The sequence below is a fragment of the Schistocerca serialis genome, chromosome 2, assembly GCF_023864345.2.
Source record: "Schistocerca serialis cubense isolate TAMUIC-IGC-003099 chromosome 2, iqSchSeri2.2, whole genome shotgun sequence".
Taxonomy (NCBI): Eukaryota; Metazoa; Arthropoda; class Insecta; order Orthoptera; family Acrididae; genus Schistocerca; species Schistocerca serialis.
This window is the reverse complement of record NC_064639.1, coordinates 699,109,590-699,126,784: the sequence shown is the minus strand read 5'-3', so window position 1 is coordinate 699,126,784 and position 17,195 is coordinate 699,109,590.

The following is a 17,195-nucleotide window of genomic DNA, read 5'->3' as shown; positions in this document are numbered from 1 at the left end:
CCTCGACGATCACCAGTGGTGTACGGCCAGTGTAGGAGATCGCTCCCCACACCATGATGCCGGGTGTTGGCCCTGTGTGCCTCGGTCGTATGCAGTCCTGATTGTGGCGCTCACCTGCACGGCGCCAAACACGCATACGACCATCATTGGCACCAAGGCAGAAGCGACTCTCATCGCTGAAGACGACACGTCTCCATTCGTCCCTCCATTCACGCCTGTCGCGACACCACTGGAGGCGGGCTGCACGATGTTGGGGCGTGAGCGGAAGACGGCCTAACGGTGTGCGGGACCGTAGCCCAGCTTCATGGAGACGGTTGCGAATGGTCCTCGCCGATACCCCAGGAGCAACAGTGTCCCTAATTTGCTGGGAAGTGGCGGTGCGGTCCCCTACGGCACTGCGTAGGATCCTACGGTCTTGGCGTGCATCCGTGCGTCGCTGCGGTCCGGTCCCAGGTCGACGGGCACGTGCACCTTCCGCCGACCAGTGGCGACAACATCGATGTACTGTGGAGACCTCACGCCCCACGTATTGAGCAAATCGGCGGTACGTCCACCCGGCCTCCCGCATGCCCACTATACGCCCTCGCTCAAAGTCCGTCAACTGCACATACGGTTCACGTCCGCGCTGTCGCGGCATGCTACCAGTGTTAAAGACTGCGATGGAGCTCCGTATGCCACGGCAAACTGGCTGACACTGACGGCGGCGGTGCACAAATGCTGCGCAGCTAGTGCCATTCGACGGCCTACACCGCGGTTCCTGGTGTGTCCGCTGTGCCGTGCGTGTGATCATTGCTTGTACAGCCCTCTCGCAGTGTCCGGAGCAAGTATGGTGGGTCTGACACACCGGTGTCAATGTGTTCTTTTTTCCATTTCCAGGAGTGTAGATTTAGAGATGTATCGTCTGAGGACATTGTGTGTCCATTAATACAAATATAATGAACCCACTATCAGATGGAGATATACAACGAATATGTAGACTGTAGGAAGTTTACCAGAGAGTATAAATTTACTGACGTCTCTGTCAGGGAGTTGTTTGAGTGAGTCACTGTATGTACAGCATGCAGGTATTACGTATCATCTACCTATTCATGTGCATCACACTTGCCAACCAGAAAAATGGGTGTCATCTGTTAGTATCATTATTATTCTGACCTCATCTGCTGCTGTGTGAGTAGTTCGTAATTTATAAGCTAAGGCTTGGTTGTACTATTTAAGATGAGGGAAGAGCACGCGATATGATGAATAATGGAACACAGAGATAAGTGAGTACAAAACATCAGGGCATTCTGTGATGCGTCTGCTGGCTGGTTGGTGGTGGTGCACCCATTTTCCTTTGGAAAATCAGTGGCAGCCCTTCGAGAGAAGCCGGCTGGAGTGGCCGTGCGGATCTAGGCGCTACAGTCTGGAACCGCGTGACCGCTACGGTCGCAGGCTCGAATCCTGCCTCAGGCATGGATGTGTGTAATGTCCTTAGGTTAGTTAGGTTTAAGTAGTTCTATGTTCTAGGGGATTGATGACCACAGCAGTTAAGACTCATAGTGCTCAGAGCCATTTGAACCATTTTGAAGCCCTTAGAGAGAGAAGTAGCTAGCTGTAGTAATAAGAGGCGCCTGCCTGTGGTGCCTTTTCCCTGCTCGTCCTGGCGAGCACACTCACCAAGTATACACTGGATCTGGCATCCTGCTTATTGTTGGCAGAGCACTGTCAGCTGCAAAGTGCGTAGTGCCATGTGTGGCCATCCCACATCTCTCTGCGTAATGTGGTCATGGCTTGCCTGGCATGCGGTTTCAGTGTCCCTGTGTCTGTAGCTATGTTATCTAATCCACCTTCAACAACACTAGATTGTTGGAACACATCAGTAATTGCTGCGTGATGTATTTAATGTTTGTTCCTGAAATTGACTCCGTATGTTCAAAAGTTATTGGTTCAATATTAACAACATTACAAATTATATTATTAATTATTTTGTAATCTACATTTATCTGTGTCATGGCTTTTTTTAGCGGGATTCTGTTATATCACTGACCATACTATATCACTTGGATTTTTTTAAATATTCCGCTATTTTTACTCATTCACTGTAATTTCAAGTGTCTTACTTTCTCCTGGCAGCCTAGTTTGATCCTGGCAGCCGTCCTCAGTCATAAATGTTACTAAATGAGGTAAGGGTGGCGTAAATATAGACACATTCAAGTTACGATTGTGGTGGCCATTTTGAGTCATAAATTATGGCGTAAAGTAATTGGTGACATAAATATAGACACGAATTATTACTAAGCTGATTGGGTAACAAAGGAAATTGGTCAACCATACAGACTGCCAACAGGGTAGTACTCCATCCCCCACTTCTTTTTTAATTTCCTGCCCTCTCAGCCACACCCATTTGGGTTAGAAGAGAGGGACAGTGGGGGGAGAGTGTAGAAGGGAGGAGGAAGTAGGAGGAAGGCCTGAAGTGAAAGAAAACTGGCAACAATGCGTGCTGCCATTACTGGAAGATATATATGGAAAATATCGACGAGAATAACGGACAGGTTGACACGGAAAGTGTTAAGAGGTAAGGGAATTACTTTCGTGGTATTAGAAAGAACTCTAGGGGGTAAACACTGGTGTGAAAGACAGAGATTGGAATACACCGAAATGATAACTGATAACATATGGTGCAAATGCTGCTCTGAGATGAGGGGAGTAGTACAATAATAGAATTTTCGGGGCAGGAACATCAAACAAGTCACGAAAATGACGCCTTCAAAGAAAAAGATAAAGCCATTACACAGCAAGACTGAATTAAAGGAACACTTTTTCGAAACACTATAGTTGACTTCCATTGCAACACAGAGGTTTGAAATTTGTCTCGAAGGTGCCTAAAACCTTCCTTGTAATGGTACAAAAGCATGGCAACCTGCTACGTCACCGTATGGCTCGACAAAGCTTCAACCAGCAAGAGGTCTACATAGGCGAAAACGAAACCACAGCTGAGACGTTTATGTGACGTGTAAGGTGGGTTAATGACGTCAGACTGGCATCACATTTCATTAAAATTCTGCCCAACGCCACGGTGGACGTATCACTCGATGGGAAGGTCGTCACACAACCCAGTACCCATATTTTGCCTTTCTTTTGACGCCTCTTTCATGGAGGTCTCAACTGCGACACCCAGCGTGGAAATCAAGTGGTTTTCTTACAGGTGGCCGACCAAAAGATTTCAGACAGACCTCCGCTCATAATCGACATGAAAAGATCTCAGAGGGTGGCATAAAGCGCTTCAAGGAAACCACCCCTTACCTTGGAGCGCTGGTACCAGCACATTTCGCGCTCGTAAACGACATTTGTCGGTGCAACGTGCGACGTTCTCGACATCATTTGACGCAGCTGACACCCCTAGACGTTTCAAGCCCTCTCTAAGGACGATGTGTGACTCCATACCAAATAAATGTGATCGCCCAACTTTGGAGCGCAGGACGCCACCAGTTCGGCAGTATCCTTATTGGCACCAGACCCCATTTATTGAGAGGTTTAAAAATATTTCTTTATAGAGAAAACAGGAGAAATAGTCCGCAACGCCTATGGGCAGACAACCACTTGACACCCCTTCGATGCCAGTTGCTGAGCTGTCCTCAGTGTTCCTGACCTGTAAAAGGGATCAGAAATCTCAGTCCCGCTGCGCTCCAAAGAGGTGTGATTACTTTCAATCCGGATGCCATGTCCGGGGATGTCCGCAGCGGCGAAGGTTGTCGAAACTTCCGGTTGCTCATTACACTGAGAACTGTCATTTTGAATGGCGAAATAGGTGGAAATCAATGCTCCAAGGAAAGGATACTTTCATTGACGCCCTTTACGGCATCCTCTGCGGCTTTCCGTGTCTATTCTGAGCCGCGGTTTGGCTGAAACGTTTTCCTCGGCCACCAAAGGAAGACTGCTCGATTGCCAAACTGGGTGTTGCCGTTTTGATCTCCATCGCAGAGGCATCAAACGAAATGGTGAAATGTGGGTAAGAGCGGTTGTGACGACCTTCGCATCGTGTTACACTTCCACTGTGGTCATAGGTCGAATTTTGGTGCAATTTGGTGCCCATGTGAGACCATTAACGTAAATTAAACTTCAGATAAACTTCTGAGTTGCGGCCTTATTTTTGCACGTATCGACACCTTGCCGAGCTCGAATGTCACGTTGCAAGATACCCAGCTTTTGAGCCATTACAGGGAAGGTTGCAGGCACCTTTGAGCCAAATTTCAAACTTTTGCGTCGCAATGGGTAACAATTACGTGAATTCGAAGAAGTAATCCCTTAATTCTGTTGCTTATTGCTGTTGAATCGTTAGTGTGATATTGCAGACTACCATCTGACCATTTTGCTTTAGATTTGGCGTAATTTCTCTCGGCTGCTTAATGCAAGTGCTGTAATTATTCCGACGAACAGACAATCAGCTATTTTCCTCATCCTTCTTGCTCCATCTGTACTGACCTGTTGTCCTGTTGTTTACAGGACAAACTTTACTCTTCATAACTTCCTTTTGCACCGAATCTATAACCTTGCCCGCTCCATATATACAATAATTCACATCAAAACGATCCTGCTTGAAATGGCGCAAATGTTGTGACCTGCATCCGGCAGCTGCTCCTTCCAGTCATCAACCAAAGTGAACGAAGTACTGTGTACCTTAGACTTTTCCATTTCACGCTTCGTTCTCTAACGCTTAAAGAGCACTCTTCATAACCGTCAAAGAAGCAACATTCAGTATGTCACCACAAGAACAATACTGAATGCTCAAAAAATAATTGATAAATACACTTACAGCAGCCTGTGTGATAACAAGACAAAAGCCGGAAGGTGTGGCCGAGCGGTTCTAGGCGCTTCAGTGTGGAACCGCGCGACCGCTACGGTCGCAGGTTCGAATCCTGCCTCGGGCATGGATGTGTGTGATGTCCTTAGGTCATTTGCGTGTAAGTAGTTCTAAGTTCTAGGGGACTGATGACCTCAGAAATTAAGTCCCATAGTGCTCAGCGTCATTTGAAAAAGACAAAAAATATGCAGCGAACGGAACGTATGCTCTAAACTATGTTTTTCAGCTAAAATTAGTCAGCAATTACATTTTGCACACCATTTGCCCCATGAATACTGTTCACTCAGCTGATGTTGCAGCATAGTGTGCACTTGGACTCTGGAAGACGTTCAGGTTGGAAAACGAAACCACAATAATAAATAACTGTATACTTTTTTTAGATGAAATGCTTGGAGATAAAACAGCGATCATTTGCAAATAATCACTTAATGAAACAATCAAGACCGCAAATCAGCATTTATTCAAAAATGATGACCAGTTTTGGCCATTATGCTGGCCTCATCCCAGCAACGGCACCATATGGCTGAAGTAAGCGGTGCACAGAACAGTTGCGCGATGCTCGTGTCGTTTAGTGCACGTTTACTGCTCGCAGTAACAGAACGTGGCTTTGCGCAAATGCTCCGCACACCACCTACGTCAGCCACGTGGTCCCGTTGATGTGAAGAGGCCAGCATAAAGGCCAAAACAGGCCATCATTTTTGAATAAATGATTGTTTGCAATATGACTGTTTCATTAAGTCATTTTTTATGCTTGCCAATGCGAGTGCTGTAACATGTGCTCTAAGTGTCCCAGGTGTCAAGTTTTGAATCACCTGGGCAGACGCTGACTGGCGAATCGTGTGCTGCATCGAGAGGAAACTCGTGAGCCGAACTTGTTCTGAACTAGACCGGCAGCTGTGAGGACTTTCAGGGAAATGTTTCTCGAAGGTTATGCTATTATCGGCGTCTCAGAAATTAAATTTTCTTTGCTCTTCCCTCATCCTGAGACTTTTAGAGGACCAGATGAAAGTTAAACAGTCGTGAAAGTAGTGGTCCAGGAATCCAGGCTAATTTCCATACTAGCCGATAGTCGGTAGGTCTGTGCTTCTCCACATCGCTATTGTGGGTTCGGGTGATCTGGTGAATTGATTTTTTGTGACAGATTCTCTCACTATTCTAAAATCTTTTACACGCACAATAAGACGAGGCTCACATTTGGTGAAGCCTAGTAAACAGCGGGATCCACCGTTGTTCAGAATCCCATTTCACCATGGTTTCTCCTGCTACCAGCTGTAATGAAGTCGCATTACTTTATTTGACTAAACCATGATAGGGACGGATGTCGCAACAGACGATACCTCAGAATGTTACTTACATTTGGAATTTAATTTTTATGTCATTATTGAAAAATTAGAAATAAGAAAATGTCATCAACCGCTTTCGAACAGATAGCGCCTAAAAATTCACTTGGTGCTACACAGTTCTTTGTTCCTTTTCGTGTTATCCAGATATTTACAGAGTTACACAACAAGACCGTGAAGAACCTCAATAATTTCATCGTATAATTTGCCATCGTTCACAGTTATTAAAATTACATATTCGCTTTCTTTGTGACGGCAAAGAACATTGTGAGCCTGAAGAAAGTGATAATTGCAAGACACGAACCATTGAAGGTTTTTACTGTCGACCAGAATTTGTTCTTTCCGGGAAGTTGGTATACGCTGTATTGTGGTCGCTATCTTTAGGTTCTGATCTGTTCCGATCTGTTAGCATAAGGGGGCACTGCCGGAGAAATGTGAAATTTTCTATGTTGGCACCTTTGGGTGTTGTAAGGCGAGATTCCTTAATTGATTCTCGGACTCTGATTGGTTCTATGAGCCGTCTTCTACTGGTATCTGACCGTTAAATTATTAATACAACTAGGGTTCAAGATTGTTGTTTAAAACCACTTAAACTACGCTTGTAATATGGTGATGTTATTTCTAATTGACTCTCTCCAGTGTTTAAATTGTACTATTCTCGAAATTCTTAGTTCAATCTGTTCGGCGCCGCTTGCCGGGTGTTGTTATAACTAATGGGTCAAATGGCTCTGAGCACTACGGGTCTTAACTTCTGAGGTCATCAGTCCCCTAGAACTTAGAACTATTTAAACCTAACTAACCTAAGGACATCACAGACGCCGGGCGATGCGGCCGAGAGGTTCTAGGCGCTACAGTCTGGAACCGCGCGACCGCTACGGTCGCAGGTTCGAATCCTGCCTCGTTCTAGGGGACTGATGACCTCAGATGTTAAGTCCCATAGTGCTCAGAGCCATTTGAACCATTTTTAACATCACACACTCATGCCCGAGGCCGGATTCGAACCTCCGACCGTAGCGGTCGCGCGGTTCCAGACTGTAGCGCCTAGAACCGCTCGGCCACCCCGGCCGTCTGTTATAACTAATTCTGGATTGCTTATTCAGGCAATTATTTGCTGAAAGTCTGTTAGCGTACCAGTTGGTTTGTTGGTGTTTCTAAGCATTTTCTTGTAGCATGACGCTTATTTTAAGGGCGCCCTACTATTGCCTGATTGGTCAACTACCGTTTGTGCAGTCTATGCGTGCAACTGGGCCGGAATAGCAAGGGTGAGCGCATAGGCGCGAGGTACACTGAAGCGTCAAAGAAACAGGTGTAGGAATTCATATACAAGTACAGAGATAGGTAAACAGGCCAAATACGGTGCTGTGGTCGGCAACGCCTATGTAAGACAACAAGTGTCTGGCGCAGTTGTTAGATCGGTTACTGCTGCTACAATGGCAGGTTATCTAGATTTAAGTGAGTCTTAACGTGGTGTTATAGTCCGCGCACGAGCAATGGGACACAGCATCTACAGGTAACGATGAAGTCGGGATTTTCACGTAGGACCATTTTCACGTAGGACCATTTCACGAGTATACCGTGCATATCAGGAATCCGACATCGCTGCGGCCGGAAAAAGGTCCTGCAAGATCGGGACCAACAACGACTGCAGAGAATCGTTCAAAGAGACAGAACAGCAACTGCTGCATATTTTAATGCTGGGCCAACAAGAAGTGTCACCGTGCAAACCATTCAACGGAACATCATCGATATGGGCTTTCGGAGCCGAAGGCTCACTCGTGTACCCTTGATGACTGCACGACACTGAGCTTTACACCTTGCCTGGGGCTGTCAACACCGGCATATGGGCTGATGATGACTGGAAACATGTTGCCTGCTCGGACGAATCTCGTTTCAAATTGTATAGAGTGGAAGGACGTGTATCTCAGACACTAGCCGAGTCCATGCCACGTAATGTTGCGGCACTTCTGCGTGCTCGCGGTGACCCTGCATGATGTTAGGCAGGTGTGCCAATTTCTATGGCTGTTCAGTGTGTCACTGGCAGGTATTTGCCACTCGCGACTATCGTTACATTATACGGCTGCTGTTTAGGTTAAGTCTTTTATTGACTGGTTCGCGTGGGCCTAAATATTTTAAGAGTTCACGTATTTTTGTCTTTTGGCTTGGATCCCTTTTGGTGCCGTGCCCTTTCTGTATCGAGTTTTCGTTAGTAAGCCGGGTCATTTGCTGGCCCTAGTATCGCTTAAATTTGTCACTTCTGTTAGGTTGCACATTTGAATTTGTTTAAATATTTTACCAATTCTAAAGTGGCGCAAGTCATTGTTACATTTGACCTTTTATAAATCTTGTTTTAAATTTGTCAGCTTCCTTAAGATACCGTATAAAATTTTGGATTGTAATTTTAAACCATTCTGTTAGCTTAAGCATTTAAATTTCCTTAAACGTTTTATCTGTCACTAAATTGGTACTAGTCGTTGTTACATTTGAGCTTCAAAGATTCTGGTCCGTGATTTGAAACCATTCTGTTTGCTTGGGACATTTAAATTGCTTACTCATTTTACCTGATACTATAATTGCGCTAGTCGTTGTTAAGTTTTATCGTCAAAAATTGTAAGCTGTAATTAAAGGCAGTCTGTTAGCTTGGAACATTTAAATTGGTTTAAACGTTTTACCTATACTAAATTTGTGCTAGTCGTTGTCAGATTAGATTCAAAAATTTTTGCTTTAAATTTGTGAGGGCTCTTAAAGGACAGTGTTAAATTTTGGACCTGTGATTCAAAACTGTTGTTAGACTGGTATAGTTTGCTATCCTTGTTAAATCTTGGGTCTGTAATTCGAAATCATTGTGTTAGCCTGGTATAATTTCATTCTCATAGTGTCTTAATATCGTTTTTTTTATATGTTTAATATATGTGAATCATTTGGCAAATAATGAATGACGTCAAACCCTGAAACCTAGCTCTTCCGTGAATTCCTTCTTTCCTGGTTCGCTGGAGCTCAGTTCCTTTGAAGAGACTAGACACTTGAGTGAAACTCATTGCATCATTTTTGCATGAATTTCTTAACTCTGTTAATGCAAGCTCAGATCTTACAATGATAGCCTCGTACACTGTATCACACAGCGGCTTCAGGGCCGTTTGCGTCATTCTTGAGTGCTTCCCAGTGGTTCACAGACGCAGAAAACAATGTGAACTGCCTTGCACAACACCAAAAAATAAGTGCAGTGCTACTATAAATGATTTAACTGCATCACTAACAACCACGGTCAAGCTATGAGCACAACAAGGGATATATGAGCTCTTGGATTTTATTCAGTGACGCAAAGATGACAGATGAAATGGAAAACAGTAAAACACCTACTTGTATAGCTCTCCACCGGAAATGAGACATTTTCTGCATTACCGACTTGTGTATCTTTCTTGCTATGTAGTATCCGAAGTAGTAATTCTGTAAGACCTTCTCCAATTACCTTCGTTTTCAAGTGGTTTGGAAAACGCATCAACCTCTCTTAAAGCCACGCTTAATATTGTTGGATTACGGAACATTCCATCGTCATCTCTTAACTTGGATCTCTACTTCTTCTTTTCGTGATCAGTTTGTCCTTGAGCTGACTAGTTAATTATTTTTTTCAGATTATAATTCTCTAGGAAAGCTCTTTCAAACTGCACGTTTCAGGAGTATGACTGCGTGACAGTTAAATGTTAGAGAGACCCTTTGACAAGCCTTCTCAGTCCTCTAAACTATTCCTTGAGACAGCGCCAGCACTCAAATTGAACAACTAGCATCAAGAGCAATACATAGCAATTATTCCAGAATATACAAGCCACGTTCGCTTAACGTTATCATCATTTGAAAGAAGACAGAAGCAATGGAAAACAGTAACACTTACTTGTATCACTGTCCACAGGAAATGTGACATTTTCTGCACTAATGCCTTGCGGATCTTTCTTAACTGCTTTTACTCTAAAATTATTATTTATACTATGAGGCCAGGTTCACGGATCGCTAAGATCATCGACAACTTGAAAGCCATTACCTTCGATAGATGATTTTCATTCATTTTGGATATCTTGGGCTGCTCTGGTTTCTTAAGCAGTAGCATTATTGTTAGATATTTCCGCTAGTGCAACAGTTTCATCTGCCACTACTTCTTCAGCTTTATCAACTGATGAGGCTTTAGTAGCACTACATTCTTTCACCTCACACTGTACTTTCACTGAAACACTGTCACATCGGTTCAAAATTTTATTTAATGAACCCTTTTGTCGCAACTGTTCTTTAGGTTCAAAATGGTTCAAATGGCTCTGAGCACTATGCGACTTACCTTCTGAGGTCATCAGTCGCCAAGAACTTAGAACTTATTAAACCTAACTAACATAAGCACATCACACACATCCATGCCCGAGGCAGGATTCGAACCTGCGACCGTAGCGGTCGCTCGGCTCCAGGCTGTAGCGCCCAGAACCGCACGGCCACTCCGGCCTGCGTTCTTTAGGTCACAAAAAAAATGGCTCTGAGCACTATGGGACTCAACATCTTAGGTCATAAGTCCCCTAGAACTTAGAACTACTTAAACCTAACTAACCTAAGGACATCACACACACCCATGCCCGAGGCAGGATTCGAACCTGCGACCGTAGCAGTCCCGCGGCTTTAGGTCACAGCCATGTTTCCCTTTTTTCGGCACCTGGCATGTATTTACGATCCATTCTACTCTCTGTAATAAAACAAATCACAGGGTGTGATTGCCCCAGACCCATACCTCATTGAACTGCTCAACCTAGAAACTGGAACTATTAGGGCCCTTTACTATAACCTGCCCGCGCGTGCATTAGCAGTAGAAATCCCAAACCGCTTTCTTGCCTACACTGTGCACTTCGTGTAATAGGAAAGGCGTACCGCAGCGGTCAGTGACATCTAACGTTTCTCGTACTTCCGCAGAGGCCGGTGACCGACTAGGACAGAAATGGAAATCCCTATTTTCATTGTTCACTGGCTGAACAATTGCCGCGGTATTCATCAAAACTGTCCAGTTTAAGGAAACGTAGAATCAGAAATAAAGTGCTCTGGCGTAAATAGAGTCTGTTAACATTCTAAATTTGAAGCATTTATTCTTTGAAGAGGAAACTACACTTCATTAGTCAAGAACAAATATTTACAGGGCTCACGGCGGCGCCCCCCGAGCTCGGGGCCTCACGCGACTGCGGTGACCGAGGTAGCCTTAAACTCGCTCCGGCTCCATGTCCACTTCTGTTTGACATAGTCAGTAACGATTGCGACTGAATCGGTGTGTTTACAAGCAATGCGGAGATGCTTGAGGATGGATCAGTATGTTTTCAAGCAGAGACAATAATCAGTACACAGTGCTGTTCTGAATGTCACTAGACACTCCAGACAGCGAAACCGACAAAACAGTTTACCTCAGCACCACCAGCAGAATGTTTGGTGACGTTACAAGTTGCCTTCAGAGATCACATATATTTTTTTAAAGTTCTCTACCACCTGTATCAGTCTAAACGAATGCTTTTGAAACACCAGGTATAAAGGCAAAATTCGCTTTCATCTGCATGTGCAGCACAAATAGAATCAAATAAAGCCATAGATTACACTATTAGAAACGCGTATAGAAAGGCTCCCCCTCAAGAACTAAATTCTAAGAATCCATTTAGTTTAATACAAATGGAGAAGATATTCTGCCCTGCGAACTTACGCACGGTGTACAGAAATGGAAAACTTTCATTTTTTTAAGTCACCAACCCTCTGCAAAACTCTTACCAAACTTAACTTGCAGTATGAACCCTACCCGCAATGTCGAAGATGGTTTAACTAGAAATGATTTGAATTTTACAGCGCTGCATTTTACTACTTAAACGAAATGGTACACAGTATCAGTGACGTGCAGTTCACGTTGCAGCCGCGTGTTACAGAAGTGTCCTCAGTCCGTTACATGACACATGTTTTTGCTACTGTCTATTTCAGCCGAAGCACGTTCCGATGCGTCCCATTCGAAGCTCATCTGCGCCGCAGTAGCACGGTAGGGTACTTTACTCGGTGTTGTTGGGCACTACAGAACAACAATTTATTAGCATTACCCAAAGTGGGAATCTGTGTTACTGGCAGTGTGAGTGGACGATGTGATAGGGCAAAATAATTATTAGAACATGTTCTACACATATTCTATATTACTCGTCTCTCCCATTTAATAATATGTTGCTCCAAACAGTGCATTGTAGCGTGCTGTAATGCCCTTTTTCACGCTGTCGAGCAGGTAGTGAAGCCGATGTCGCTCAAGACTATTCCAGTGTGTGATGGCAGCACTGTCGATTTCGTCAAGTATGCAGGGCACGATTCTGCGACGGATCGCTGCAGATTTCAGTTGCATTCATTTTAGCAGATATCAAAGGCCATTCTATTGATCTCTGCCACTTTCATGAGATTAGCGTGGTGTGCTCATGAAGCGGTGAAATGTTGATTGTAGCAATACCATTGTAGCAATGAGCAATTTGATGGAATACCATTGTAGCAATGAGCAATTTGATGGAATACCCTGTAGAGATACTCCACAGTTCTCAAATAGTCTCGATATCGATGAAAGGCCTCCGCCATCCGTACGTGATACTGGCACAAAACATGGCATACGTTCCCCCTTTAGAAAACGTAAGAGTGCTTGCCTAAAGCGCTCAAGCGTGCATTGACACCCGACAGCCTCGACACTCTTTTGTGAATCAAGAGGCGCGTGAGAAAATGAGCACTTGTCAGTGAAGAGAAACCGACGCCCCTGATCGAGCGGTTTCTGCCGCACCCCCCCCCCCCCCCCCCCACCACCACCACCTTTCTTCGTGCATCACTGTGTAGTAACTTTGTATTGTTCTTCGTAATCGACAGGAGGCTACATTTGTCTTCTCGACACGGTCGCGTTTTATCTGAGTCGAGACAGCTCTACCAGTTGACCTCAAGAAGACGGTACGCTTGCACTACCCACGAGATACCTGCGAACCGTAATTCGTGCGGAGCGGTCGTCGGTAACTGTTGCTGATCGAAGGTGACCACCGTGTGTCATCTTCCATGTTTTGCGTCTAACTACAGCGGTTGAATCTTCGAATGATGTCACTGTGGTGTATGTCAATTGGGCGGGCAACTTCTCTTGGTGTGTAGTGACAATGTGAACTCTATCTAACCTCCTAATGACCCTCCGATATACAATTACAGGGCGGGCAGTGTACAGATGCCACATTGCAGTGCACGAAACTGCTCATCACAACAATAAAGAGACTATTAATTTACATCTACCTCCATTACACTTGTGGGTGTACATTTCGACTTCCTGCAGTCAGAAGAATATTGAGAAAAAGGCTTTAGACTGGAAATTACAAATTATGGAATGAAAAGCGTGATGCAAACGTTCGTTGAGCCGTTTACCTAAGACGTTCACTGAATTATCGCACAGTTTCAATTTAATAATACTGTTTCGGTTTAACAACACAGAAAAGTCATTTTTCTTCCATGCATCGAAACCAGAGCTTAAGTGTTAGTTCGCCTGACTTCTACAACAACCTTAAATACGGAATCAGCTTAAACTAGGATGAAGATAACTGCGAAGGTGGTGTAACGTAGCACGTAAAGGTTTACTTCAAGACAGCCAAAAGCTACTGATCAAAAGTTTTTTATTTAACACAGGTAGCATAGGTTTCCATCATCTGATCACGCTCAGGTATCACAAAATTATTTACAACAGCCTATATGATAGTGTTGTTTCTGTGTTATCAAAGTACAAGCCATCCAAAGTCAATGCCTTCAGCATCAAACTACATCTTACACTTAATAGTACTGTTGATCGACACAATATTTATGAATTTACGTATACTGAGAACAGAAGCGTTTCAGATGTGGTGCTACAGAAAATGTTGGAAGTTAAGTGGACTAATAAGATCAGGAATTGAGCAGGTTCTCTGCGGAATCGGCGAGGAAAGAAACGAAAGGGAAATAATGATTAAGAGAAAGGAACAGCCTGTCAGGATATATGTTTAGGCATTAGGAAACAACCTCCATGGCGCTACAAGGGACAGTAGAGGGTAGAAACTGTAGGGGAAACCATTGGAGAGGAACTTGTGGCTGGCGGTATCACACCGCAAGACCGATGGAAAAAAGTAGCTACTCTGTCATAATATGGTTTCACATTATTGTGTGAAGTGAACAGAGTGTGTTATATAGTACTGACAGCATTTACTCAGGTTAAGTTGTTTTATATTTCACACAACACGAAAATTATTGCCAAGTAGCGTTTTGTAAATAATTTTATGGTACTGCAAATTACAATGACGAAAGAAAATCGCAACACGAAGAAAGGATTGTGCGACATAAAAGAAAGTTGGTAGGCGTGTTCCTGCATGTGAAAGATGATGTCTATTCAGATTTCGCGCCAGCCGCGTAAGAGTATCGCTAGTAGCGAGGCTATGTGGATGCAAATCAGGTTTGATTTAAATACACGCTGTAATGGTCGTGAGCATTAGTTATCTTTGACACTGGGTGGAGTGAGTTGATTTAAGTCAAGAAGTGTGTTACGGAGACAAAGACACCATTATCAACAAGTCACTGAGTTTGAACGATGTCGTGTAATAGGGCTAAGTGAAGCTGGATGTTCTTTCTGCGATATTGCATTGGACTTGACAGGAATGTTGCCGCGGTACTTGATTGGTGCAGCGGTTGTATCGAAAATGCCGGGTTGCAAAAAAGACCGGACTCCGGTCGGCTACATGGCACTACCGAGAGGGAAGACCGTCGTCTTCGGCGTATGGCCCTGGCGCATCGTATATCATCTGCAGCGGCATTGTGAGCAGCAGTTGAAGATACAGTGATACAGCGAGCTGTTACAAGTCGGCTACTTCAAGGACAGCTCCGATCCAGACGCCTTGTAGTGCGCATTCCACGACCTCAAAACCACGTCAGTGGTATCAAGGGAGAGCTCACTATGGGGCAGGGTGGACATCTCTTGTGTGTTCTAATGAAAGCCGATTCTGCCTCAGTGTCAGTAATGTCCTAGTGTTGTTTAGAAGAAACCAGTTGAGAGCCTGCAAACAACCTTTCTGCATGCTAGACACACTGAAAGTACACCTATAATTATGGTCTGTGGTCGATTTCGCATGACAGCAGGAGCACTCTTGCTGTTATCCCGCGCACCCTGACTGCAAATCTGTGCGTCGGTCATTCTACCTGTGGTGCTGCCATTCATGAACAGCATTACCAGAGTCGATTTCCAGCAGGATAACGCTCGCCCCCATGTTGGTGTTGTAGCCCAACATGCTCTAAAGTGTGTCGACATGCTGCCTTTTCCGGCTCGATCAGCAGACCTGCCTCCAATAGAGCACATATGGACATCATCTGACGACACCTAGAGTGTCATCCACAAACAGCATTAACCACCCCTGTATTGACAGACCAAGGCAGGAGGCATGGAGCTTCATCCCTAAAACATACCTCTGGTAGCTCTATAAGAGAATACATGCATGTTTACATGCCTGCATTCAATATTCTGGCGGTTACACCCGTTACTAATGTAGCAGCATTCAACATTTGCAATGACTTATTTCGCACTTACATTAACTCGTGATTTTGCAATATTAATCACAGAAATATGTTGCCTAGACAAATGTATCCTTGAAATTTCATTATTCTACCTTAATTACTTTTTGGTGTTGTGACTTTTTTTACCGTATTAATGTAAGTCAGTAATTCATAATGATTTCGGACCGAGCGAGGTGGCGCAGTGGTTAGCACACTGGACTCGCATTCGGGAGGACGACGGTTCAATCCCGCGTCCGGCCATCCTGATTTAGGTTTTCCGTGATTTCCCTAAATCGCTCCAGGCAAATGCCGGAATGGTTCCTTTCAAAGGGCAAGGCCGACTTCCTTCCCCATCCGCCCCTAATCCGATGAGACCGATGACCTCGCTGTCTGGTCTCCTCCCCCAAAAACCAACCAACCAACCATAATGATTTCGTCGGCAGCTCTTCGCGTGTTTGGTGATTTTTCTAAGGCACAGTAGAATGGCTGTGATGGTAATTCGGCCTACAGTAAGAGTCGGGCAATCCTATAATCACTGCGACGGAACGTGAGGTGGTGCGAGGCGTCGACTGGGAAGAGGGTCGCCTCCACCCGCCGCCTGCAGTGGCAGCGAGGCGGCTTATTTGCAGCGCTGGCAGTAACTCAGCCGCTCCCACCACCACCACCACCACCACCACCACCACCACGAGCAGCACCAGTGCAGCCACCACCACTCACGACCACTACCGCCACACCCGGCAGAATGCCCAGGCTCCGGGCCCGGGACCTGCACCCTACCGCTCTCCCCATTCCCCTTTCCGGGATAAAATGAAGCGCTTCCGACCCATTCGCGCGAGCATATGGTCGCTGCTGCAACTAAGGCACGTGCTAGTAACTGACCTACGTAAGCCCTGGATGGAGACTATCACCTAGCTTACAACGTAATCCGCACACAGGCTCACAATTGCTAGCCAGGTACTTCACTCGGAAAAAAAAAGATTCCTTCTGCTCTGTGACTACTACCAGTGCACTAATCGAATTCTTTACATTAAAGAACTTCAAGGTCACATCGGAAATGGTAGCGACATATTAATCTCATATCAGAAGAACCCTCGAGCAGCCCTCTAAGATTAGGAAAGTTGTCATATGTTTTCTGTCATTGCAAATAATTCATCTTTACTTTACAGAGACAAGAATGAACGAGCGCGCTGCACGAGTACCAACTGAGATACTCGACTCTGTGTTTCTCTGCGGTTCGCCTGCTCGTCTGTCAGTTTTGCAGCGCTGCGGCGTTCTTATTTCAGGCATAGTAGACAGCAGTTTTGGCTTTCAAGAAGGGAATTTGATACTAGTGTATCTGAGAGAGACTATCTGGAATACTTCGTTGTAGAGATAGAAACTTCTTTATAGATCATGTTATTGATTCTATACACGGTGAAGATTTCTTGGAGGGATTTTTCAAGTTAACCAATGCATTC